This window comes from Petromyzon marinus, unplaced genomic scaffold, assembly GCF_048934315.1.
Source record: "Petromyzon marinus isolate PM22_M1 ecotype Great Lakes invasive population unplaced genomic scaffold, UKy_Petmar_22M1.pri1.0 PM_Scaffold_30, whole genome shotgun sequence".
NCBI lineage: Eukaryota > Metazoa > Chordata > Hyperoartia > Petromyzontiformes > Petromyzontidae > Petromyzon > Petromyzon marinus.
Genome location: NW_027423280.1, coordinates 280439 through 306010, shown reverse-complemented (window position 1 = coordinate 306010; position 25572 = coordinate 280439). Strand labels below are relative to the sequence as shown.

Genomic DNA, 25572 nt, shown 5'->3' with positions numbered 1-25572 from the left:
AGCGGAGCGCAGGGAGGGGCATGGAGGTCAGACGTTCCACGGGAGGAGGCGAGTCACGTCCTAATGCCTACGGGATGGAGGAGAGCACCGGGCTCACTGAAACGGGGGCTTCCATACAAAAGAATCGACGAGAATAAAAAAAAACAAGGAGAGAATCGAGCGTGTTGTGAGCATTGATAGACAGTGAAGTATCCAGAGGCGTGAGAAGGGAGGCTTGCTACAAGAGGTAGGAGCGGCCCCTTCATCGCTCCTTCTTTTCTCGTGATTAGACTGCTCTTTCTCTCCATCGCGCCGCTCAATGTTTACTTTCAGCCGGAACGGCTCCGGATCGCTGCACCGGGGATTATTTTGCCACGCCACATCAATCTCTCTTTATTTGGTCCTCACAATTTTGTATAAAATTGTTTATAGACTTATAAGATTATGAGGACGATAATGAAGCATTATTATGGAAAGGCATACCTTACACTCTAGTGGTAGTGCCTTACGCCGATATTTCCCACTCCGAGCCAGCCTACAGTAGCATCCTGGGGGGAATGTAGAGCGAGGAATGTAAAGCCCTGCATCTACAAATGTGCAAAACGTCTCGAGGCTGTGAAATGGAGATTTGGGGGTGTGCCTGGCGCTGTTTAAAAGATACCACCCCGCCCCCATCAGAAACCTCTTCCCTGCAGCTGTCCCATGAGAGTGCTATGGTGAGCGAGTGGATGACTTGAGCACCTGCCAGCAAGGGGATCCAGAGAAGCGTCATAGCAATTGTAAGAAAGGAGGACATGCGAGTGTGCCAACACTTGTTTCGCACAGTACAGGTACATGGTGCAATACGTGCGTTTGGGAAGCGGTGATGCAGTGCTACGCGCATCACGCTACAAACCCGTCGACCCGAGTTTGATTCCCACCCACGGCACGCATCAGTGGCGAGCGACATCTGGACTGACCGGCACCCACGCTTTCCTAACTCGCACTCACCAGCGTGGTGAAATATGGTTAAATGACCCCCCATTATGAAGGCGATGTACGGGAGGGGCCTTCATCCGTTGTTGTGCTGAGAATGACTGCAATGGATTTTATTTTTGACCAATGTTGCAATATCATGCATTCAGGGAGTGGCGGTGCAGTGATTGGTGGTCTCAAGCTGCATTTCCAAGAGGGTCCTGAGGGCGAGGGCAGGAGCTGAATTGGTCATCGTGTGTAGCAGCAAACTGGAGTGCCCGAACAAAGCCTACGTATATGGAGGGGATTACACTCAAGGAACTAATTTTATTTGTGTTCATCACGGACAGTCCCAAAGACCCAAACACACAAAACAGCCAGCAAAAATCATGACTATTAAATGTGTCACTGATAAAGAGGTAATAAGTGTCTTGAATCAAGCACGGTTATAGGAATATTGGAAAGTACAGGGGGTACATTTTACGTGTGTCTGTGCGTATATTGTGTCATGTCGGATGTGAGGAAATTGTTCTTCAGCCTTTGCAGTCTGTCACGAGAATGATAAAATGCACCACGTGACACCCAAGTGTTCACCAAAAGCTGGTAACGAGACAACGACACGCACAAATCTGCAGCCTTCTCTCTCAAGTGATATAATTTTGCCGAGTTCATTCCGAGCCGACGTTGCTCCCCCATTGGTTGTGTAAACACGGCGGCGTCTCCCAAGAACTTGTAAACAACCCGCCGAGCCCTCCCAGCCACAGTCCTGTTCCGAACGAGCCTGACGGCACGCGGCTCGTCGATGCGAGCCTTCGATTGATAACGGGGCGCAGGAGCTCACTCAGCAGACTCCCTGGCGGCATCGCGGCGATGACTACAGCCTCAAGCTAAACAAGCGCAGAACCTGCAGATCGCTGTGACATGGAAAGCGCGGCTCATCATAAAGACAAAACCGTGGGAGCGCAGCGTGCGCTGTGCACATTTTCCTCGGAGTAGCCCTCGTTTACAGGAGAACATAACTACGTGTAATGCACGTACAGGAGAACATACGTCCGTGTCACTCGACCACTTCGAGCATGCCGATTAAGGAATTCCCCTCCTCAAGGTGTGTATTAATTTGTAAAAATGTCAGGATAGTTTTTCAACTGGTCTTGTGCACGAGTGGGTTTAGTCAAATCCATTGGTGCTAAACTAGTTTTGCGTTGCCTTTGTATTGTATTGGCCTCGGTGTCTTATAGAGTCAGAGGGTGGGCAAGTCGGGTGTCGGGTTCATATATATTGTTGCGAAAGTGTTTTTGGGGTCATTGGATGGGGTGGCAAGTTATCAGTCTGTAATTTTTTTGGTCGGTGGGTCAGGATGATGCTTGTCGGGTGATTTACTTGTTGGGGGTACCCGTGGGCTGGCGGCTGGGCGGGGGTCGTCCGTCGGGTCGGTGGTTCGGCGGACGCGACGTCATCCGGCCATCCGTGCGAGCGTGGGTGGAGCAGCCCGTCGGCGAGACGGCTCTTCTCCTGCTCGTACCTCTGTACCAGCCGCCTGCCGGAGTTGACCAGAGCCTCGGCTCGCACCACCATCTCCTCCTCGTAGCGCTCGCTCGGGCTGTGGAGAGACACCAGTGCCGGCGTCACGAGCGTGGGTGCACCGGCAGTACCCCGAACCGAGCGGAGCCCGGACTCTACATGCACTTGGGCCGACCGGACCATGGCCCCGACTTTAATAAACAACACAAAACTAGCTTCGACCCTAACCGCACGTTTGATAATCACGCCACGCGATACGCACCTGATGAAAGCGCCGAGTTGCGTGCGTGATAAGTTATTATTTCCAATCGTTCAATATATTTGACATTTAAGCCCATGGTGGTGATGGTCAATGTGACACCGGTGCGGCAGGTTGGTTTGCGAGCCACCCCTACCACGCGAGACCGTGGCTAACAGAGCACACAAAACTGAACAAGTTATTACATTTAATCGTTAAACGGAGAATAATTGAGAAACAATACGAATGATAACAAGACCATACAAATGATCTGATCCGGAATCGAATAGTGGGCCTTGCAATGGGAGTAGTTGAGTTGCTGGGGAGGGAGTGCGGTGGAATGCCGGCCCCTTGTGAGCACCACAAGAAGCCGAGGGCAGAATAAAAGCGCGACACTGCCGTCGGTAGCGTCAGCGCAACGGGCTTCACGACCAAGACCGCACCTCATGGGCTGCTTCCACTCGCTCAAGAGGATGCCGAGCCTTTCTTGACAGTCTAATTGGGGACAGGGAAAACACAGGGGTTGTCAGACATTGCCACACTCGGAATGAGGAAAGTGAGAAGTGATGGGAGTGGAGTAGAGAGGGAGGGCATTTGTTACCAAAGAGGACGTCGCCGATACGTTCCACTTTCTGAGTGGGGTTTCCTTCTGGCTCCCCGTGTGCGACCGCGAGTCTGAGCTCGCCCTAATCCTGGGCCATGCGACCCGCGCTCTGCGGTGGCGATGTGTGGGCAGGGAGCCGCGTCACTCAAACGATCGCTCGGTCACCAGCTCAAGAGGACAAAGATCCCTCCTATCGCCCCAAGAGGCCGCCGGGGCAAATGCTGCGAGCAAACATCTGTTAAGGCCGGAACGGCACATGAAGGGGTGATGTGGCCAGCACGGAGTGGCCAACTCTTGCCTCCAAAGTGCTGAATCACTGCCAGCCGATTCGGACGAATGGCCAAGTTAGAGAACAGCTGACGGGGAGCAGGTGGCCAAGGTGGGCTGATGAACAGTCAGCTGGATGAGTTATGAACATGCTGCAGGTTGGTGTGTAGAGACAAGGGTTAAAGGGTGACTAATGACAAAATGTTAAAGCTGCCTTCTGTTTACCCAGGAGAGCCTTACTGAGTCTCAAGACATTATCAGGAGGCTCCCGCTACATTGGAATGTTTGGCCAATTGGATTGAGTGGTGCGTGTGGGAGGAAATGGTACCAAGTAGAACGTCATGAATACGACGAGGATGCACCTCAATGATAAGGATAGATGGAATCAAGAATCCATCGATGCACGCCTTCGACTAGTCACCTTGTGGCCTAAGCCCACAACACCAGGTATTCCCAGGGAGTCTCCTATCTAAGCACTAAGCCCAGGCCTGCTTATTCTCCCAGAGCCAATGAGACTGTGTGGTGTATTCAAAGCAATTGGGTTGAAGGCAATTGACAGGCAGGCAGAGCGAGTGGTGGGCGCATGGGTGGCAGTAGAAGCGGCCGATGTAGACCGCTGTGAATGGATAGAGGTGGTCGAGCCAGATGATTGCGGAAGGAGTAGCGGAGTGGTGCATCGTGGCCGTGATCGGACATCGAGTGGTCAAGCGGGTATTGTGTGCAATGCACTAGAAACCAGTTCTGAACCGTCACAACGGTGGTGAGAGGCTGCCGAATTGGGAATTGGGGACGTTTGCCCAAGCTCCAAATCCGAGTTGGGCCACCTGTAAGAAGGGAGGGCGCGCACTCGAACTTGGGCCGGCCACGACCGTTTTACCAGCGGTCGAGATCCTCCCGCGAGCTCAGGGAGGCCGGCTCGGGGCGCTGGCGCTGCGATTCGGCCACGGCGAGGGTCTGGAAGTACGGGGACGTCCGCTGCGGGCAGCCGCCAGACGGGACGCCGGGTCGCTGCGCTACAACGACGACGACGGGGAGGACGATGAGGGCTACGGGTGCGAGCAGTGGCGGCAACAACTGTGACAGAAACAACTGACGCGGCATCGGCGCTCACGTAGCGGATAGCGCACCGCGCTACGGACCCGGCGAGCCGAGTTCGAGTCAAGTGCGCGGTTAAGAATGGCGACAGCAAACATCAGAACCGATCTCTCATCCCCTGTGCGCTCCTCGTGATCACCTGGCTTATAATAGTTGCACATTTACAAATTTACCAACTTACTTAGATTCAGATGAATACGAGAACCTGGTGTGGCTTGTAGTGAACGTCAGCAAGGGGGAGACGAAGGCGGCCAGCCATGGCGCTGGTCACACCACCTCCCTTGTGTTTAGTGCCGTCCTTGATAGGTGGGCACTTGACCTAATATTCTGTGTAGGCTACAAGACCTTTGTCTTTACGTGTGTACATGTGTGTGAGTGTGCAATTGCGTACAAGTGTGTAAATGTACAAGTGTGCACGTGTGTGTATGGCCTCAAGGTGCACATAGCCTGGCACAAGCACCGTGGTGATGTCACCGCCACTTAGTGGCGAATGGCGGTTGTTGTTGTGTTATCTACAATGGAGCATTTGTAGAGTGTAAAGTGGAGAGTTTTCCATATCTAAGCAGTGTGCTTATGACCAGCTCCGGTTTGACAGCAGAGGTCTCACTCTGAATCAGTTAGGCGGCATTATCTATTCATCGGCTGTTTAATGCTGTGTGGAAGCTTCATGGTCTGTTACGCAACACGAAGCTTTGGATCGTCTCAACCACAGCCATGCCCTTCCTTCTCTATACTTGTGAAATGTTGACCCCTCATGGAACATCTGCGCTGGTTAGAAACATTTAGGCTGGCCTGCGTACGGTCCATCCTTGGTTTAACCAGGCTGGATTGTCCTTGAAAGACCGCGACACAGTCCCATTAATGAGCTCCTCCGGCAGGCAACGCTGCATTTGCTGGGTCATGTAGCCCTCATGCCCCACCACCTCATGCCCAAGTTGCTTGTTTGTCCATTTATAGAGGTTAAAAGGGCAAGAAACGGGCTGGAGTAGAGATGGACTGATGCAATACGGGAGGATGTGAAGCTGAGTGGACTTGCTGAAGACCGGTACCAGCGGTGTTAAGATCGACCTCTATGGAGGAGGGTCGTGAAAGACGCTACTGGGCAGTTGGAGGCAGTCGCCCTCCAACAACAACTCAGGGCAGAGGAGCGGCGCTCACAACAATGAACGGAGTGCTGGGTGGATAAAATGCAGCAAGTTGGCGCAGTAAAGGACACAGCTGGTGCATCCACCAAGCATCTTAGTCAACGCATGGCATCTGGGTGTGTCCCGTGACATTGTGTCAGTGAACCTTCGACACGTCACGTGGCCTCAAGTGCATCTAGCCTGGCAGAGGCACCATGGTGACATCACCGCCACTTAGTGGGGAATGGCGGTCTGTTGTTGTTGAGTGTACAAGTGTGTATGAGTGTAAACGTGAGTGTACACCTGTGTATACGTGAGTGTATACGTGAGTGTACACGTGTGATGCGGCTAAGTGGTAGTGCTGTATTAACCGTAGTAATAACACTGTGGTGTGGTAGTAACTGCAGTAATATGAATACTTTGGTGTGGTAGTAACAGAAGTAATATTAGTAAGAGTAGTTATAATTGTAATAACACTACCGTGTGATAGTAACAGTAGCAGTATTAGTAACAGTAGTAGTTATACTAGTTATAATAACACTACGGTGTGGTAGTAACAGTAGTAGTTATACTAGTTATAATAATACTACGGTGTGGTAGTAATAGTAGTAGTTATACTAGTTATAATAACACTACAGTGGTGTAGTAACAGTAGTTATACTAGTTATAATAACACTACGTGTGGTAGTAACAGTAGTAGTTATACTAGTTATAAAACTATGGTGTGGAAGTAACAGTAGTATACTAGTCATAATACTACAGTGTGGTAGTGACAGTAGTAGTTATACTAGATATAATAACAATACGGTGTGGTAGTAACAGTAGTAGTTATGATAGTTATAACTCCACAGTGTGGTAGTAACAGTAGTAGTTATGATAGCTATAACATTACAGTGTGGTAGCAACAGTAGTAGCTATGATAGTTATAATAACACTACGGTGTGGTAGTAACAGTAGTAGTTATGATAGTTATAATAACGCTACGGTGTGGTAGTAACAGTAGTAGTTATGATAGTTATAACAACACTACAGTGTGGTTGTAACAGTAGTAGTTATGATAGTTATAATAACACTACAGTGTGGTAGTAACAGTAGTAATGATAGTTATAATAACACTACAGTGTGGTAGTAACAGTAGTAGTTATACTACTTATAATAACACTACGGTGTGGTAGTAACAGTAGTAGTTATGATAGTTATAATGACACTACTCGTGTGGTAGTAACAGTAGTAGTTATACTAGTTATAATAACACTACGGTGTGGTAGTAACAGTAGTAGTTATGACAGTTACAATAACACTACAGTGTGGTAGTAACAGTAGTAGATATACTAGTTATAATAACACTACGGTGTGGTAGTAACAGTAGTAGTTATACTAGTTATAATAACACTACGGTGTGGTAGTAACAGTAGTAGTTATACTAGTTATAATAACACTACAGTGTGGTAATAACAGTAGTAATGATAGTTATAATAACACTACGGTGTGGTAGTAACAGTAGTTATACTAGTTATAACACTAGAGTGTGGTAGTAACAGTAGTAGTTATGATAGTTATAATAACACTATAGTGTGGTAGTAACAGTAGTAATGATAGTTATAATAACACTACGGTGTGGTAGTAACAGTAGTAGTTATGATAGTTATAATAACGCTACGGTGTGGTAGTAACAATAGTAGTTATGATAGTTATAACAACACTATAGTGTGGTTGTAACAGTAGTAGTTATGATAGTTATAATAACACTACAGTGTGGTAGTAACAGTGGTAGATATACTAGTTATAATAACACTATGGTGTGGTAGTAACAGTAGTAGTTATGATAGTTATAATAACACTACAGTGTGGTAGTAACAGTAGTAGTTATACTACTTATAATAACACTACGGTGTGGTAGTAACAGTAGTAGTTATACTAGTTATAATAACACTACGGTGTGGTAGTAACAGTAGTAGTTATGATAGTTATAATGACACTACTAGTGTGGTAGTAACAGTAGTAGTTATACTAGTTATAATAACACTACAGTGTGGTAGTAACAGTAGTAGTTATGATAGTTATAATAACACTACAGTGTGGTAGTAACAGTAGTAGTTATGACAAACAATACAGTACACAAAATCCGTGACCTGATCCCATACGTGAAGGATGTCGTTCCTGACTTACAGTACCCCGGGGTTTACAAATTGAGCTGCACTTGTGGTGACTGCTATATCGGGGAGACGAAGCGACATGTCTCTGACCGAATTCGTGAGCAAAAATCAGATTTGAAACACGGCAGAACGAATTATTCTGCCGTAGCTGACCACTGTTACAACGCTGTGGGTGATCACGATGTAGTTTTCTCCGATACCAAGATTCTCTGCAAACCCATGGGTTTTTATCAGAGATTTGTCCTCGAGGCAAATCAGATTTACAAACACGGACACAATTTCAACCGAGACTATGGTTTCAAATTAAGCAATAAATGGAAAGATGTTCTAAATCAAACCAAACATTAAACTAATTTTCAATGGTACAGTAAAGTTTTTTCAAGTAGTGGTATCCCAAACTTTCACAGCTGCTTATTTCTCTCCACTCACTCACTCCACTCACTCACTCCACTCACTCACTCCACTCACTCACTCCACTCACTCACTCCACTCACTCACTCCACTCACTCACTCCACTCACTCACTCCACTCACTCACTCCACTCACTCACTCCACTCACCCCACCCCACTCACCCCACCCCACTCACCCCACCCCACTCACCCCACCCCACTCACCCCACCCCACTCACCCCACTCACCCGACTCCACTCACCCGACTCCACTCACCCGACTCCACTCACCCGACTCCACTCACCCGACTCCACTCACCCGACTCCACTCACCCCACTCCACTCACCCCACTCCACTCACCCCACTCCACTCACCCCACTCCACTCACCCCACTCCACTCACCCCACTCCACTCACCCCACTCCACTCACCCCACTCACCTCACCCCACTCACCTCACCCCACTCACCTCACCCCACTCACCTCACCCCACTCAACTCACCCCACTCAACTCACCCCACTCAACTCACCCCACTCAACTCACCCCACTCAAATCACCCCACTCAAATCACCCCACTCAAATCACCCCACTCAAATCACCCCATTCACCTCACCCCACTCACCTCACCCCACTCACCTCACCCCACTCACCTCACCCCACTCACCTCACCCCACTCACCTCACCCCACTCACCTCACCCCACTCCACTCACCCCACTCCACTCACCCCACTCCACTCACCCCACTCACCTCACCCCACTCCACTCACCCCACTCCACTCACCTCACTCCACTCACCCCACTCCACTCACCCCACTCACCTCACCCCACTCACCTCACCCCACTCACCTCACCCCACTCACCTCACCCCACTCAAATCACCCCACTCACCTCACCCACTCACCTCACCCCACTCACCTCACCCCACTCACCTCACCCCACTCCACTCACCCCACTCCACTCACCCCACTCCACTCACCCCACTCCACTCACCCCACTCACCTCACCCCACCCCACTCACCTCACCCCACTCACCTCACCCCACTCACCTCACCCCACTCAACTCACCCCACTCAACTCACCCCACTCAAATCACCCCACTCAAATCACCCCACTCACCTCACCCCACTCACCTCACCCCACTCACCTCGCCCCACTCACCTCGCCCCACTCACCTCGCCCCACTCACCTCGCCCCACTCACCTCGCCCCACTCACCTCGCCTCACTCACCCCGCTCCACTCACCCCGCTCCACTCACCCCACTCACCTCACCCCACTCACCTCACCCCACTCACCTCACCCCACTCAACTCACCCCACTCAACTCACCCCACTCAACTCACCCCACTCACCTCACCCCACTCACCTCGCCCCACTCACCTCGCCCCACTCACCTCGCCCCACTCACCTCGCCTCACTCACCCCGCTCCACTCACCCCGCTCCACTCACCCCACTCACCTCACCCCACTCACCTCACCCCACTCACCTCACCCCACTCACCTCACCCCACTCAACTCACCCCACTCAACTCACCCCACTCAACTCACCCCACTCAACTCACCCCACTCACCTCACCCCACTCACCTCACCCCACTCACCTCACCCCACTCAACTCACCCCACTCAACTCACTCCACTCAACTCACCCCACTCCACTCACCCCACTCACCTCACCCCACTCACCTCACCCCACTCACCTCACCCCACTCACCTCACCCCACTCAACTCACCCCACTCACCTCACCCCACTCCCCTCACCCCACTCACCCCACTCCACTCACCCCACTCCACTCACCCCACTCCACTCACCCCACTCCACTCACCCCACTCCACTCACCGAACTCACCCCACTCCACTCACCCCACTCCACTCACCCCACTCCACTCACCCCACTCCACTCACCCCACTCACCTCACCCCACCCCACTCACCTCACCCCACTCACCTCACCCCACTCACCCCACTCACCTCACCCCACTCAACTCACCCCACTCCACTCACCCCACTCCACTCACCCCACTCCACTCACCCCACTCCACTCACCCCACTCCACTCACCCCACTCACCCCACTCACCTCACCCCACTCACCTCACCCCACTCAACTCACCCCACTCACCTCACCCCACCCCACTCACCTCACCCCACTCAACTCACCCCACTCAACTCACCCCACTCAACTCACCCCACTCACCTCACCCCACTCACCTCACCCCACTCACCTCACCCCACCCCACTCACCTCACCCCACTCACCTCACCCCACTCACCTCACCCCACTCACCCCACTCACCTCACCCCACTCACCTCACCCCACTCACCTCACCCCACTCCACTCACCCCACTCCACTCACCCCACTCCACTCACCCCACTCCACTCACCTCACCCCACTCACCTCACCCCACTCAACTCACCCCACTCAACTCACCCCACTCAAATCACCCCACTCAAATCACCCCACTCCACTCACCCCACTCCACTCACCCCACTCCACTCACCCCACTCACCCCACTCACCTCACCCCACTCAACTCACCCCACTCAACTCACCCCACTCAAATCACCCCAATCAAATCACCCCAATCAAATCACCCCACTCAAATCACCCCACTCAAATCCACCCCACTCACCTCACCCCACACACCTCACACCCCAGCTCACCTCACACCCCACTCACCTCACCCCACTCACCTCACCCCACTCACCTCACCCAACTCATCTCACCCCACTCACCTCACCCCACTCACCTCACCCCACTCACCTTACCCCACTCACCTCACCCCACTCACCTCACCCCACTCAGCTCACCCCACTCACACCACTCAACTCACCCCACTCAAATCACCCCACTCACCTCACCCCACTCAAATCACCCCACTCACCTCACCCCACTCACCTCACCCCACTCACCTCACCCCACTCACCTCACCCCACTCACCTCACCCCACTCACCTCACCCCACTCAACTCTACCCCACTCAACTCACCCCACTCAACTCACCCCACTCAAATCACCCCACTCAATCACCCACTCAAATCACCCCACTCACCTCACCCCACTCCCTCACCCCACTCACCTCACCCCACTCCACTCACCCCACTCCACTCACCCCACTCACCTCACCCCACTCACCTCACCCCACTCACCTCACCCCACTCCACTCACCCCACTCACCTCACCCCACTTACCTCACCCCACTCACCTCACCTCACCCCACTCAACCACCCCACTCAACTCACCCCACTCAAATCACCCCACTCAAATCACCCCACTAACCTCACCCCACTCACCTCACCCCACTCACCTCACCTCACCCACCACCTCACCCCACTCACCTCACCCCACTCACCTCACCCCCCTCACCTCACCCCACTCCACTCACCCCAACTCCACTCACCGAACTCACCCACTCCACTCACCCCACTCCACTCACCCCCACTCCACTCACCCCACTCCACTCACCCCACTCCACTCACCCCACTCCACTCACCCCACTCCACTCACCCCACTCCACTCACCCCACTCCACTCACCCCACCCACTCCCCCACTCCACCCACTCACCCCACTCCACTCACCCCACTCACTCACCCCACTCCACTCACCCCACTCACCTCACCCCTCTCACCTCACCCACTCACCTCACCCCACTCACCTCACCCCAACTCACCTCACCCCACTCACCTCACCCCACTCCACCTCACCCCACTCCACTCACCCCTCAACTCACCCACCCCACTCACCTCACCCCACCCCACTCACCTCACCCCACTCACCTCACCCCACTCACCTCACCCCACTCACCTCACCCCACCCACTCACCCCACTCCACTCACCCCACGCCACTCACCCCTCTCACCCTCACCCCACTCACCTCACCCCACTCCACTCACCCCACTCCACTCACCCCACTCCACTCACCCCACTCAGCCGCACCCCACTCACCTCACCCCACTCACCTCACCCCACTCACCTCACCCCACTCAACTCACCCCACTCAACTCACCCCACTCAAATCACCCCACTCAAATCACCCCACTCAAATCACCCCACTCAAATCACCCCACTCACCTCACCCCACTCAAATCATCCCACTCACCTCACCCCACTCACCTCACCCCACCTCACCTCACCCCACTCACCTCACCCCACTCACCTCACCCCACTCAACTCACCCACTCAAATCACCCCACTCAAATCACCCCACTCAAATCACCCCACTCACATCACCCCACTCACCTCAACCCCACTCACCTCACCCCACTCACCTCACCCCACTCAACTCACCCCACTCAACTCACCCCACTCAACTCACCCCACTCAACTTCACCCAACTCAACCTCACCCCACTCAACTCACCCCACTAAAATCACCCCCACTCACCTCACCCCCAACTCAAATCACCCCAACTCAAATCACCCCACTCACCTCACCCCACTCACTTCACCCCTCTCCACCACCCCACTCCACTCACCCCACTCCACTCACCCCACCACCTCACCCCACTCTCACCTCACCCCACTCAGCTCCCACCCCACTCACCTCACCCCACTCCACTCACCCCACTCACCTCACCCCACTCACCTCACCCCACTCAATCTACCCCACTCAAATCACCCCACTCAAATCACCCCACTCAAATCACCCCCACTCAAATCACCCCACTCAATCAATCACCCCACTCACCCACCCCACTCACCTCACCCCACTCACCTCACCCCACTCACCTCACCCCACTCACCTCACCCCACTCACCTCACCCCACTCACCTCACCCCACTCACCCTCACCCCAACTCAACTCACCCCACCTCAATCACCCCACTCCAAATCACCCCACTCCACCTCACCCCACTCACCTCACCCTCACTCACCTCACCCCACTCACCTCACCCCACTCACCTCACCCCACTCACTCCACCCACTCAACTCACCCCACTCAACTCACCCCACTCAACTCACCCCACTCAACCTCACCCCACTCAAATCACCCCACTCAAATCACCCCACTCAAATCACCCCACTCACTCACCCCACTCACCTCACCCCACTCAAATCACCCCACTCACCTCACCCCACTCACCTCACCCCACTCCACCACCCCACTCCACTCACCCCACTCCACTCACCCCACTCCCACTCACCCCACTCACCCACCCCACTCCCCCACTCACCTCACCCCCACTCACCTCACCCCACTCAACTCACCCCACCAACTCACCCCACTCAAACTCACCCCACTCAACTCACGCCCACTCAACTCACCCCACTCAACTCACCCCACTCAACTCACCCCACTCCACTCACCCCACTCCACTCACCCCACTCCACTCACCCCACTCCACTCACCCCACTCCACTCACCCCACTCACCTCACCCCACTCACCTCACCCCACTCACCTCACCCCACTCACCTCACCCCACTCAACTCCACCCCACTCAACTCACCCCACTCAAATCACCCCACTCAAATCACCCCACTCAAATCACCCCACTCACCTCACCCCACTCAAATCACCCCACTCACCTCACCCCACTCACCTCACCCCACTCACCTCACCCCACTCACCTCACCCCACTCCACTCACCCCACTCACCTCACCCCACTCACCTCACCCCACTCACCTCACCCCACTCACCCCACTCACCTCACCTCACCCCACTCAAATCACCCCACTCAAATCACCCCACTCACCTCACCCCACTCAAATCACCCCACTCACCTCACCCCACTCACCTCACCCCACTCACCTCACCCCACTCACCTCACCCCACTCAAATCACCCCACTCAAATCACCCCACTCACCTCACCCCACTCAAATCACCCCACTCACCTCACCCCACTCCACTCACCCCACTCCACTCACCCCACTCCACTCACCCCACTCCACTCACCCCACTCACCTCACCCCACTCACCTCACCCACTCAACTCACCCCACTCAACTCACCCCACTCCACTCACCCCACTCCACTCACCCCACTCCACTCACCCCACTCCACTCACCCCACTCACCTCAACCCCACTCACCTCACCCCACTCAACTCACCCCACTCAAATCACCCACTCAAATCACCCCACTCAAATCACCCCACTCAAATCACCCCACTCACCTCACCCCACTCAAATCACCCACTCACCTCACCCCACTCACCCCACCCCACTCACCTCACCCCACTTACCTCACCCCACTCACCTCACCCCACTCACCTCACCCCACTCACCTCACCCCACTCACCTCACCCAACTCACCTCACCCCACTCCACTCACCCCACTCACCTCACCCCACTCACCTCACCCCACTCACCTCACCCCACTCACCTCACCCCACTCACCTCACCCCACTCAAATCACCCCACTCACCTCACCCCACTCACCTCACCCCACTCACCTCACCCCACTCACCTCACCCCACTCACCTCACCCCACTCAACTCACCCCACTCAACTCACCCCACTCACCTCACCCTACTCACCTCACCCCACTCACCTCACCCCACTCACCTCACCCCACTCCACTCACCCCACTCCACTCACCCCACTCCACTCACCCCACTCACCTCACCCCACTCACCTCACCCCACTCCACCTCACCTCACCCCACTCACCTCACCCCACTCACCTCACCCCACTCACCTCACCCCACTCAACTCACCCCACTCAACTCACCCCACTCAAATCACCCCACTCCACTCACCCCACTCACCTCACCCCACTCACCTCACCCCACTCACCTCACCTCACCCCACTCACCTCACCCCACTCACCTCACCCCACTCACCTCACCCCACTCACCTCACCCCACTCCACTCACCCCACTCACCTCACCCCACCCCACTCACCTCACCCCACTACCCTCACCCCACTCAACTCACCCCACTCAACTCACCCCACTCAAATCACCCCACTCACCTCACCCCACTCACCTCACCCCACTCACCTCACCCCACTCACCTCACCCCACTCACCTCGCCCCACTCAACTCACCCCACTCAACTCACCCCACTCAAATCACCCCACTCAAATCACCCCACTCACCTCACCCCACTCACCTCACCCCACTCACCTCACTCCACTAACCTCACTCCACTCACTCTACTCCTCCCACCCCCCCCCCCCCCCCCCTGCTGCTGGTCCGTCATGGTCCCCACCCGCTCCTGAATAAGTTAGTGGGTGAGAGCTTCTGAGTGAGTCTGTGAACAATTGAGTCTGTGAGCGAGTAAGTAAGTCGGGGAATCTGTGCGCATGGGTAAGGGGGCGAGTGAGGGCATGAGTGAGTGGGTAATGATTTTGTGAGTCAGCTTCTGAGCGAGTGAGTGGGTGAATTTATGAGTGATTCTGTGAGTAGGTGCTTGAGTGGGTGAGCAAGTGGGTGGGTAAAATGGTGAGTTTTTGAGCGAGTTTCTGAGTGAGTGGCTGAGTGAATAGGTGAGGGATTGGGTGAGCGAGTAAGCCTGTGAGTCGTTGAGTGGATGGGTGCACGAGTGGATGAGTCTGTGTGAGTCTATGGGTCTTTGTGCAAGTATATTGTCTGTGTTTCAACAGGTCTTTGTTTGAGCTAATTGGTTTCTGTGTGAGTCAATAATCTATGTAAGTCTATGGATCTATGTGTGAGTTTTGGGTCTCTGTGTGAGTCTATGGGTCTGTGTAAGTCTATGGATCTATGTGCGAGTCTTTGGGTCTCTGTGTGGTGCACATAGCCTGGCATGTGAGTAGGGGGTACCGTACCCCTGTGCGGATGTGTGGCGAGGGCACCGTACCCCTGTGCTTATATGTGACAGGGGCACCGTACCCCTGTGCGTATGTGGGTGGGGTACCGTAACCCTGTGTGTATGTGGGTGGGATACCGTAACCCTGTGCCAGGGGATCTTTCCACCCTGGGGCAGAGGGAGGATCATGAAGGTGGACCCGGAAGCGCTCGGCTTGGGAGACAAACCTTCCTCCTCCTGCTTCTTGTTGTTGTGCTGGAGGGTAGGGGGTGTGGAGAGGGAGGAAGGGAGGAGGAAGAGAGGAAACTAAACTATTTATATTTTACCGGGTAAGGCCCACCGAGCTACACAGCTCTTCTACACAAGGGAAAAGGCCAAAAATTATAGGTCAACGAAGTGGCTTATCATCACGTCGACATTTATAGAAACCAAACACTCTGAACGCGACCACAGGGAGAGAGAGACACGCAAACTCAAAATATCTAGCAGGTGTGAGGGTAGGGATCGAACCCACGACCTCTTGTATTACAGGCAAGGTAGTTACGGGAGAAAGGAGAGGGATAGAGAGGCAGGGAAAGAGAGGGAGGTAGAGGGGGTGGGGAGAGTGGGGGGAGAGAGGAAGAGGAAGGAAGAGTGGGTAGTGGGTAAAGGGAGGGGGGGCAAATAAGTCAAACTCACAGTATTGCTTGCACTCACCATGATACAATCACCATCAAACTCACACTGTCACATACCATCACTCACATCCTCACCACGATACTCACACACCCACACACACTCACCCTCGTAAACACACCATTACTATCCAACTCGCACACACGACATGATAGTCACATACTCAATTACAATTACTTACACACAAGCCCACCAACTCACAACGACAATGGCCACCATTCGCCACTACGTGGCGGTAATATCATCACAACAAACCAGGTGCCATGGGTTTACTGCTGTGCCAGACTAGATGCAGGAGCAGGAGTACATGGGACAGACCCAGGTGCCATGGGTTGACTGCTGTACCAGGCTAGATGCAGGAGGAGGTCACAGGACAGATCCTGGTGCCACAGGTTGACTGCTGTTCCAGGCTAGGCACAGGAGGAGGTCAGGGGACAGATCCTGATGCTATGGGTTGACTGCTGTGCGACAAATCCACTCGAGTGACAGCCAAGGTCAAAGGTTGGAGTGCAGCCAGTAAACTCCTGACCCCTGAACCTGGACCACCAAGAAATAAGAGGGGGATGGAGACAAGGGGAGAGAGAGGAGGGAGACACGGGGAGAGAGAGCAGAGGTAAGAGGAGAGCGCTTACAGGAAGCGAGAGCTCCTCTAGAGATGCAGGAGGTAAAGATGGCCCAGAATCAACGACGACTGCAAGGTATGCTGGGAGGCAAGGTCATGTGACCAACGTGTCACAGGGGCGGCAGTGCTGGCTCGAGCCATCGCTGTTGGAGCCAGACGGCAAGAGGACCCAGAACGCATCCTTCATCCCAGCACCTGCACCAACTACAATCACCACCACAACTATAACCGAAACAACCATAAAATAACCACAACTAAAACCACACCTCCAATTAGCACGGTTGGCTGGGAAGGGTGCGACATAAGTTCAAAATACATACAACTACCATAACAACCATTAAAACCACCTACACCACAACTATGACCATTACAACCACCACCTACACAATTATAAGAAATATAACCACAAACACCACAACCGCACATATAACCACAACCTACACAACAATTATAACCACAACCAAAACCACCACAAGCACCACAACCAGAGCCACAATTACCATAACAACCAACATAACCACCTACACCACAACTGTAACCTCAACCACCACTACAACCACCTATACAACCAAAACTAAAGTCACAATTATAATAACAACCACCACCACAACAACCACAACCACCACAACCACCACCACGATCACCACCACGACCACCACCACGACCACCACCACGACCACCACCATGACCACCACCATGACCACCACCATGACCACCACCATGACCAAACAACAAAAATATTGACGCAGATACTACACAACCACTGCATGAAGGGTCTTTATCCCTCTGTGGTTGGGTGAGTGGGTGGGTGGCTGAGTGAGTGGCTGAGTGAGTGGGTGGCTGTGTGGGTGGGTGAGTGGGTGGCTAAGTAGCTGAATTGGTGGGTGAGTGAGTGGGTGATTGGGTGAGTGGGTGGCTGAGTGGGTGATTGAGTGGGTGGCTGAGTGGGTGGCTGAGTGAGTGGATGAATTGGTGGGTGAGTGAGTGGTTGAATTGGTGGGTGAGTGAGTGGCTGAGTGAGTGGGTGGCTGAGTGGCTGAGTGGGTGAGTGGGTGGCTGAGTGAGTTGGTGGCTGAGTGGGTGGGTGAGTGAGTGGCTGAGTGTGAAATGGACTCGAACCTGCACCTCTGCATTGCAAGTCCAGTGAGCTCACGGCCCGCGTGTGGAGGGGTAAAGTGTGGCTACGCCCAGTGTGGAAGAGGAGACCAAATACTCCACATCGCGGCCTCAAGTGGAGGCCATTTCTGCCACGACAACAAATCCGTCCCTCCAGAGATACAAAAAAACTAAATTTAACTCATCCCATCAGCCGCAATCTGGCAGTGCCTCTCCTCATCATCATTATCAGCAGCAGGGCCGTGAACTCAGCAGGCGCCTAGCGCGTGACGGCTGTGGGCCAGGCGCCTCCTCTGCCTCCCCCTCCCCCGCACCACCGCCACTGCTGCTGTGTCCACACCGTGCAAGCTTCTCGCCTTCTTCGGGCTGAGTCGACGTAGAGGTGGCCCAGCCAACGAGCCGCCGCTTCAGAAGCTCGCGAGCCACCGACGGTGGCCGTGAGCGGGAATCCAAATCGGCCGCTCGCCACCCACAATGCACAGCGCCGCCTCCACTCGCCCCGGCCTCAGCGGAAGAAGCAGCGGGGGGAGGGGCGGGGAGAGGGGGCGGGGTGAGGGGGGTAAAGGGGTGGGGCGAGGGGGTGTGGCCATGGGGGGGAGGAGCTCCGGTGGGGGGAGGGGCTCAGGGCTGTTTACGTCGCAGTGGGCGTGGTCTCATGGTACCGCCCCCTCGTCTCGAGCCACGCGCTTCCCCCTGGCAGTTTGTCCGTTAGAGAGGCGGGGAGAGCATCTGGCGAAGGTGAGGAGCGGTGAGGTGATGTGAGTCTGTGTGTGTGTGAGTCTGTGTGTGTGAGTCTGTGTGTGTGAGTCTGTGTGTGTGTGAGTCTGTGTGTGTGTCTGTGTGTGTGTGAGTCTGTGTGTGTGTGTCTGTGTGTGTGTGAGTCTGTGTGTGTGAGTCTGTGTGTGTGTAGTGGTTAACGCGCCGCGCTATGAACCCGGTGATCCCGAGTTGGATTCCCTCTCAAGGCCAACACGGTGGCGATTATGTGAACCGGTCCTGGGCCTCCCCTAGGTCGACTCAGCCTCAAATGAGTACCTGGTGTGGTGTGAAAGCGTCGCCACTAGGGAGACAAAGGCGGTCGGGCGTTGTGTTGGCCACCCATTCCCTCGTGTGCCGTTCTGGCCTTCATAGGTACTGCTGGCTATCAGCACTTGCCCCAACAGTCTATTTCATCTATAAGGGGGATCTTTATCTTTGTTGCTAGTGGTGTTGTTGGTGGTGTTGATGGTGTTGATGGTGGTTGTGTTGGTGGTGGTGGTGTTGTTGGTGGTGCTGTTGGTGGTGTTGGTAGTCGAGTTGGTGGTGGTGTTGTTGATGGTGGTGTTGTTGATGGTGGTGTTGTTGGTGTTGATGGTGGTGGTGTTGCTGGTGGTGTTGGTGGTGGTGTTGGTAGTCGAGTTGGTGGTGGTGTTGTTGATAGTGGTGTTGTTGATGGTGGTGTTGGTGTTGATGGTGGTGGTGTTGTTGGTGGTGCTGTTGGTGGTGTTGGTACTCGAATTGGTGGTGGTGTTGTTGATGGTGGTGTTGTTGATGGTGGTGGTGTTGGTGGTGGTGTTGTTGGTGGTTTTGATGGTGGTGGTGTTGGTGGTGGTGTTGTTGGTGGTTTTGGTGGTCGTGGTGGTGTTCGTGGTGTTGGTGGTGTTGATTGGGGTGTTGTTGGTGGTTGTGTTGGTGGTGTTGATGGTGGTGGTGTTGGTGGTTTTAGTGGTCGTATTGGTGTTGTTGGTGGTGCTGTTGGTGGTGCTGTTGGTGGTGTTGGTAGTCGAGTTGGTGGTGGTGTTGTTGATGGTGGTGTTGTTGGTGTTGATGGGGGTGGTGTTGATGTAGGTGGTGTTGATGGGGGTGGTGTTGGTATTGTTAGTGGTGTTAGTGATGTTTTTGGTGATGGTGTTGATGGTGGTAATTTTCTTGTTGGTGGTGGTGCTGGTGTTGTTGGTGGTGGTGTTGTTCGTGGTGTTAGTGGTGGTTCCTACGATCCGTCATGGCTTTAAACAGGCTGGATTGTGTGAGGGGCTCACAAATCCTTGAAAGATCTGGACACTTTCCCACCAGTAAGCTCCTCCGGCAGGCAAGGCTGCGTTGGCTGGGTCTTGTAGCCCACATATCCAAGCAGTTTTTTTGGCCGCATAAAGGGGGCTAAACGGGCATGACATGGGCTGTCGAAAATATGCACTGATGCTGTCTGGGAGGATGTGGAGCTGAGTGGACTTGCAGAAGAGTGGTATCAGCGGTGTAAATAGCATCCTTCACGAGGAAGCTCGTGAAGGATGCTACTGGGCAGTTGGAGGCAGTCGCCCTCCAACAACAACTGAGGGCAGAGGAGTGACGCTCACAACGAGTGGCGGATAAAATTCAGCAAGTTGGCACAGTTTGGGATACAGCTGGTGTATCTACCAGTCATCTCAGCCAACCTTTGGAACCTGGGTCTATCCCGTGACGTCTTGACAGCCTTCGGCACTTGATGTGGCCTAAAAGTGCACCTGGCCCGGCACAGGCGCCGTGGTGACATCACCACTACTTTGTGGCGAATGTTGGTTGTTTTTGTGTTTCGTGTTGTGAGTAAGTGGTGATGATGTGAGTCTGCGTTGATGATGTGGGTTCATGGTGAGGATGTGAGTCCTCGTGTTGAGATCTGGGTACCGTCACGCCCCCTCGACTATTTGTGATCCTCGCCTTCGTCTCCTGCTCCGCATGCAGAGACCCGGACTGTGCGAGAGACGCTGCGAGTTCTGTGCACCCTGCTCTGCAAGTTGCCACCATGGAGGTACGTGTGGCTCCTCCACTCGTGTGGTGAAGTATGGATGGACGTGTGCTCTCCACTTTGCGTGTGGCTACCAGTCACCTATCCATATACCTGAGTGTGCATCTGCTTGCCTGCCTGAGTGTGTGTGCATCTATCAGAGTATCTCCCCCGAGATCCTGTGTACCTGCCTGTCTACACGTGAATAATCTACAGTACTTTTATCTATCCACTACTGGATGAAGGCCTCCTTCCCTGAGACCCTGCTACCACCCCTCATGATCCTGCAATGGAATAATCCACCAAGCACCGATTTTGTCGCTCCATCTTTCTGCTGACCTCTCAGACGTGCTCCGATACTTGGCTGCAGCTCCGTTATTGTTCTTGATCATCGGCCATCGTTGTTCCTCCTGGCCGTGGCATTTCCTGGCCCAGCCCCACTTCTCTTAACAGTTTGAAGGATGCCATTCACCTGCGTGTGTCCTCTAAATCCACACGTGTCTCATTGTAAATCCAGGTGTGACATCAGATATCAGCCAAATATCCCAACGCTGAGAACTTACAACATCTTGGCAGGACCCTCCTGATTGTGGAGCCCAGGATCTCAGAGATCCTGGCTCAGTGCTCGCCTCCTGCGCTTTCCCCAACATCTTGCTAAAGCTTACGTGGTGGACCTTTGTCTTTGTGTGCATGAAGATGAGCCGAGCTGGAGAGGCGAGGAGTAATGGCGAATCTTGCACCACGTGGAGTGCGCTGTCCCCAGAGGGCACCGCCTCCGCCTGCAGCAAATCACCGCAAGGTAAGAACGGTAATGAGCAACGTCACAGAGGGCCATGGTGAATGCTGTAACATCACGATGGCCATGTTGTATGGTGGATGTCACAGTGGCCATGATGCAGTGGAGATTTCATAGCGACCATGATGCATGGGTGATATCCAGGTGGCCAACGTACGGTGCAAAAGAAGTTTAGCATACATACAGACATACCTGGTATTGGCCAAAATATCCCAATCCTGAAATATTTTCCTACAAATTGCTCAAATTTGGGATCACACAGCTGTTGTTGTTCTTCTCATGTCTGCAGAAATCATGGCTCTCTTTGGCCCTCACTTGACCAACCGTGAGAAGCTGGAACTCGCAGCCATGCAGGAAGTGTGGTACTTTGCACTCTACAACAAATCTGAGGGATTCAACAATGGTGGATACGACGACTACGAAGGAAATTACATTCTGGTGAGGCTCGCCACAAAACACCAACTGTGGGGGCGGTCACAGGGCCTATCGGTAGCGGGGTTTGTGGCTTCTTGTTATTGCACCTGAAGTACCAACCAGGGCTATTACACACACACACACCAATGCACTTCAGAATCAGAATTTTTAATCCCGAGTAAAGCCCATTGAGCTAAGAAGCTCTTTTTTAAGGGTGACTGAGTCAGCAGACATCAGAATATTCCACAATGACAGGTAAAAAAAACGTAATAATTACAGAGAATACTTTTGAAAATTACATTCTCACTTAAATCTTGAATTAAAGCTTTCGTGACTGCAGGAATTCATATTCTTTGGGTCTTTCGGTAAAGTCACGTATATAGGTTCAAAGAAAAGAACAAAAAACAAAAACTATGACGTTTCGATCGCAACACAAGTGGTCGTCTTCAGGAAAAGGGGGGTTAGCTTCCCAAGGCAAACTGTTTATAATTGTTTGAATTGGGCGTAGCCCAAATGTCAGCAGCCAATATTAATGCAAGTGGTGGGCAGCCAACCCGGCAGTTTCAGATCTGCCTTATGTTCGGGAACAGAAGGCAGATCCGAAACTCGTTAGGATCTGAAACACGGTAGGACCATACCTCAGCCGTGGCTGATCATTGTTTTAACGTGGTGGGCTCGCACGAAATGTATTTATCTAAGACGAAGGTACTTTGCAAGCCTACTGGCTATCAACAAAGATTTTGTTCATGAAGCCATTCATATATATAGACACAGACACAATTTCCACCGAGAAGATGGGTACAAACTGTGCAATCATTAGAAGGACGTTATCAACCAGTTTAAGTCATAACTGGCTATGATGTTCCCATCCTACCACCTTCCGATGTTAGTTGTGCTTCATGCCCATTTCAAACTTGTGCTTTCACAGGATTCACACGAACACAGCCACTTCGCGCGCCGACCCCTCGGTTGTGGCTCTGCGATCTTCCATTAACATTCTACTCTCTAATTAGCATACTAATGACTCATTAACATGCTAATCTCTCATTAACATGCTAATCTCTAATTAGCATACTAATGACTCATTAACATGCTCATCTCTCATTAACATGCTAATCTCTCAATAACATGCTAATTTTCACCTGGCAGCCCTTTGATTGTTGTTTTGTTTTTTGTTATTTTCTTTGAACCTATCGACGTGACTTTACCGAAAGACCCAAAGAATATACATCGTCATTTCTTAAACTTTGTGATTGGAATTATTTTCACTTTAAATGATTGTACCTTTTGTGCAGTTCCGGCATGAGCACCTCCACTACCGCTATGAGGTGCTGAAGAAGATTGGAGAAGGAGGTCAAGGCCAGGTGATCCAGTGCCTTGATCACAAAAGGAACACCCTGGTGGCCATCAAGATCCTGGTGTCACCATCGAGGTAAGACTTCAGAGCCGCCCCGTCACGAGGCCGATGTTGTTAAGTCCGTTGCCACGGGCAGCCGTGCGATGCGGTGGTGACACCTGTGCATCAAAGTGAGAAGGGGGGCCTGGGTTCGACTCCTGATTCGGGTGCCCTCCTGTATGGAGTTTACATGTTATACCCCTGTTCTGCATCAGTTCCTTCTGGGTTCTCAGATTTTTACTCCATAAAGCTTAAAATACACACACAGTGTAAACTAATATTGGGGGAAAGCATCCCATTGCTGAAGGATTACCTGCACATTATGGTAATTCCTCATTTAATGCTGTAGATACATTCCTGAAAAGTTCCGCATTCAGCAAAAAGTATTGAGCAAAAATAATTTCCCCATAAATAATGTAATAATAATGTTTGGCGAGATACAATGCACTCATACACCTTGAGATGACGAGACCAATAACTGAGGGTATGCCGCCATGTTACTTTATCATTGCGAGCAATGTATCATTGCAGCTCAAGAAAGTAGTTCGTTGTTGACTACTCACAAATAGTGTTATAACGGGCGGGTTCCGCGCTTTAACAGGCATGTTCCACGTTTTAACAAGTGTGTTTTGTTTTAAATCGAAAAGCGTTCCGTTATGCAATGGACGCGTTCGTGTTATTACGGGCACATTCCGCGTTGTGCGAAAAGTGTGCCCTAATAGAAGAGCCACATTGAAGCTAAGATCCGTTGTGTTAACATGCTTTTTCATTTATATTTCTCAAATGACCAATCCGATTTGAATGGCTCTTCACTTCCAAATCCTATCGGGTGCCCTACATCGGCTCCTGCTCCCTCTGTGGTAGCTCCTCACCAATGATAGTTGAGTGTACTACTGGAACTCATGGTGCTGTTAGACCTGGTGAATTCATATTTAATTAATTTATTCTGGCTAGAATTTGGCTCTGGATATCCCTTAAGCAAATATAGGATCTTCATTTGTGGACTTCCTCTGTGCAGCTCCAAGCAAGAAACATTCCAGAAGATGGAACTCCAGATAGCTCTGGAACTTCAGGGCGAGGGCAGTGATGAAGATTTCAACATCATCAAAGTCCTGAATACATTTTATTTCAGAGGACACCACTGTATCGTCCTGGAGCTGTTGAAGTATGTACTGCATGCCCCCCCGCCTCCGCCAATAATGTGGTTAACTAACTTGACAAACTTTCGTTATTTTTTAGAAGCGACCTGGCCACAAATAAAAACTTAACAAAGTAACATGTATATTCTTGATTCTTTCGGTAAAGTCACGTAGAAGGGAAACAATAAAATAATAGAAATATAAAACAATACAATTCTCACGACGTTAAAAATAACCGCCACTTTTTTCAAATTTTCTTGTTGTGGTTTTCACACCTGATGATGATTGCTTGTGTTGCAGTCGAAACGTCGTGGGAATTTGATTGTTTTTTTATTTTTATTATTTTATTGTTTCCCTTCTACGTGACTTTACCGAAAGAACCAAGAATATGAATCCCTGCAGTCACGAAAGCTTTAAATCGAAATTTAAAAAGTAACATGTAGTTTCTAAATGTGGAGGGGAAAACCAGTGGACCCACAGAAAAATCCACGTGCCCACGGGGAGAACATGCAAACTCCAAATGTACAGGCGTCACGGTCGGGATCAAACCTACGACCTCCTCCATACCAGGCGGGGGAGATGTCATCTCGCCACCGCGGCAAGCTGTTAATTTTGAGATTCCCACGCCACCCATGCATTGCAATACTT

The 25572-nt window shown here is 52.3% G+C and overlaps 1 long non-coding RNA gene across 3 annotated transcripts; it reads right to left on the bottom strand.

Moving 5' to 3' along the window:
• Positions 1 to 1472: 1472 nt before the first annotated feature.
• LOC142923143 (uncharacterized) lies at positions 1473 to 17518 on the bottom strand. 3 transcript variants are annotated; one of them, XR_012940550.1, is made up of 4 exons: positions 16165 to 17518; positions 4441 to 4576; positions 3136 to 3187; positions 1473 to 2533 (listed from the first exon to the last, which is right to left on the bottom strand). It is a non-coding gene; the product is annotated as an uncharacterized LOC142923143 (long non-coding RNA). The 3 variants fall into 3 exon arrangements; XR_012940551.1 differs by lacking the exon at positions 4441 to 4576 and having other exon boundaries at positions 16165 to 17513; XR_012940549.1 differs by lacking the exon at positions 16165 to 17518 and having other exon boundaries at positions 4441 to 6359.
• Between the last annotated feature and the right edge of the window lie 8054 nt (positions 17519 to 25572).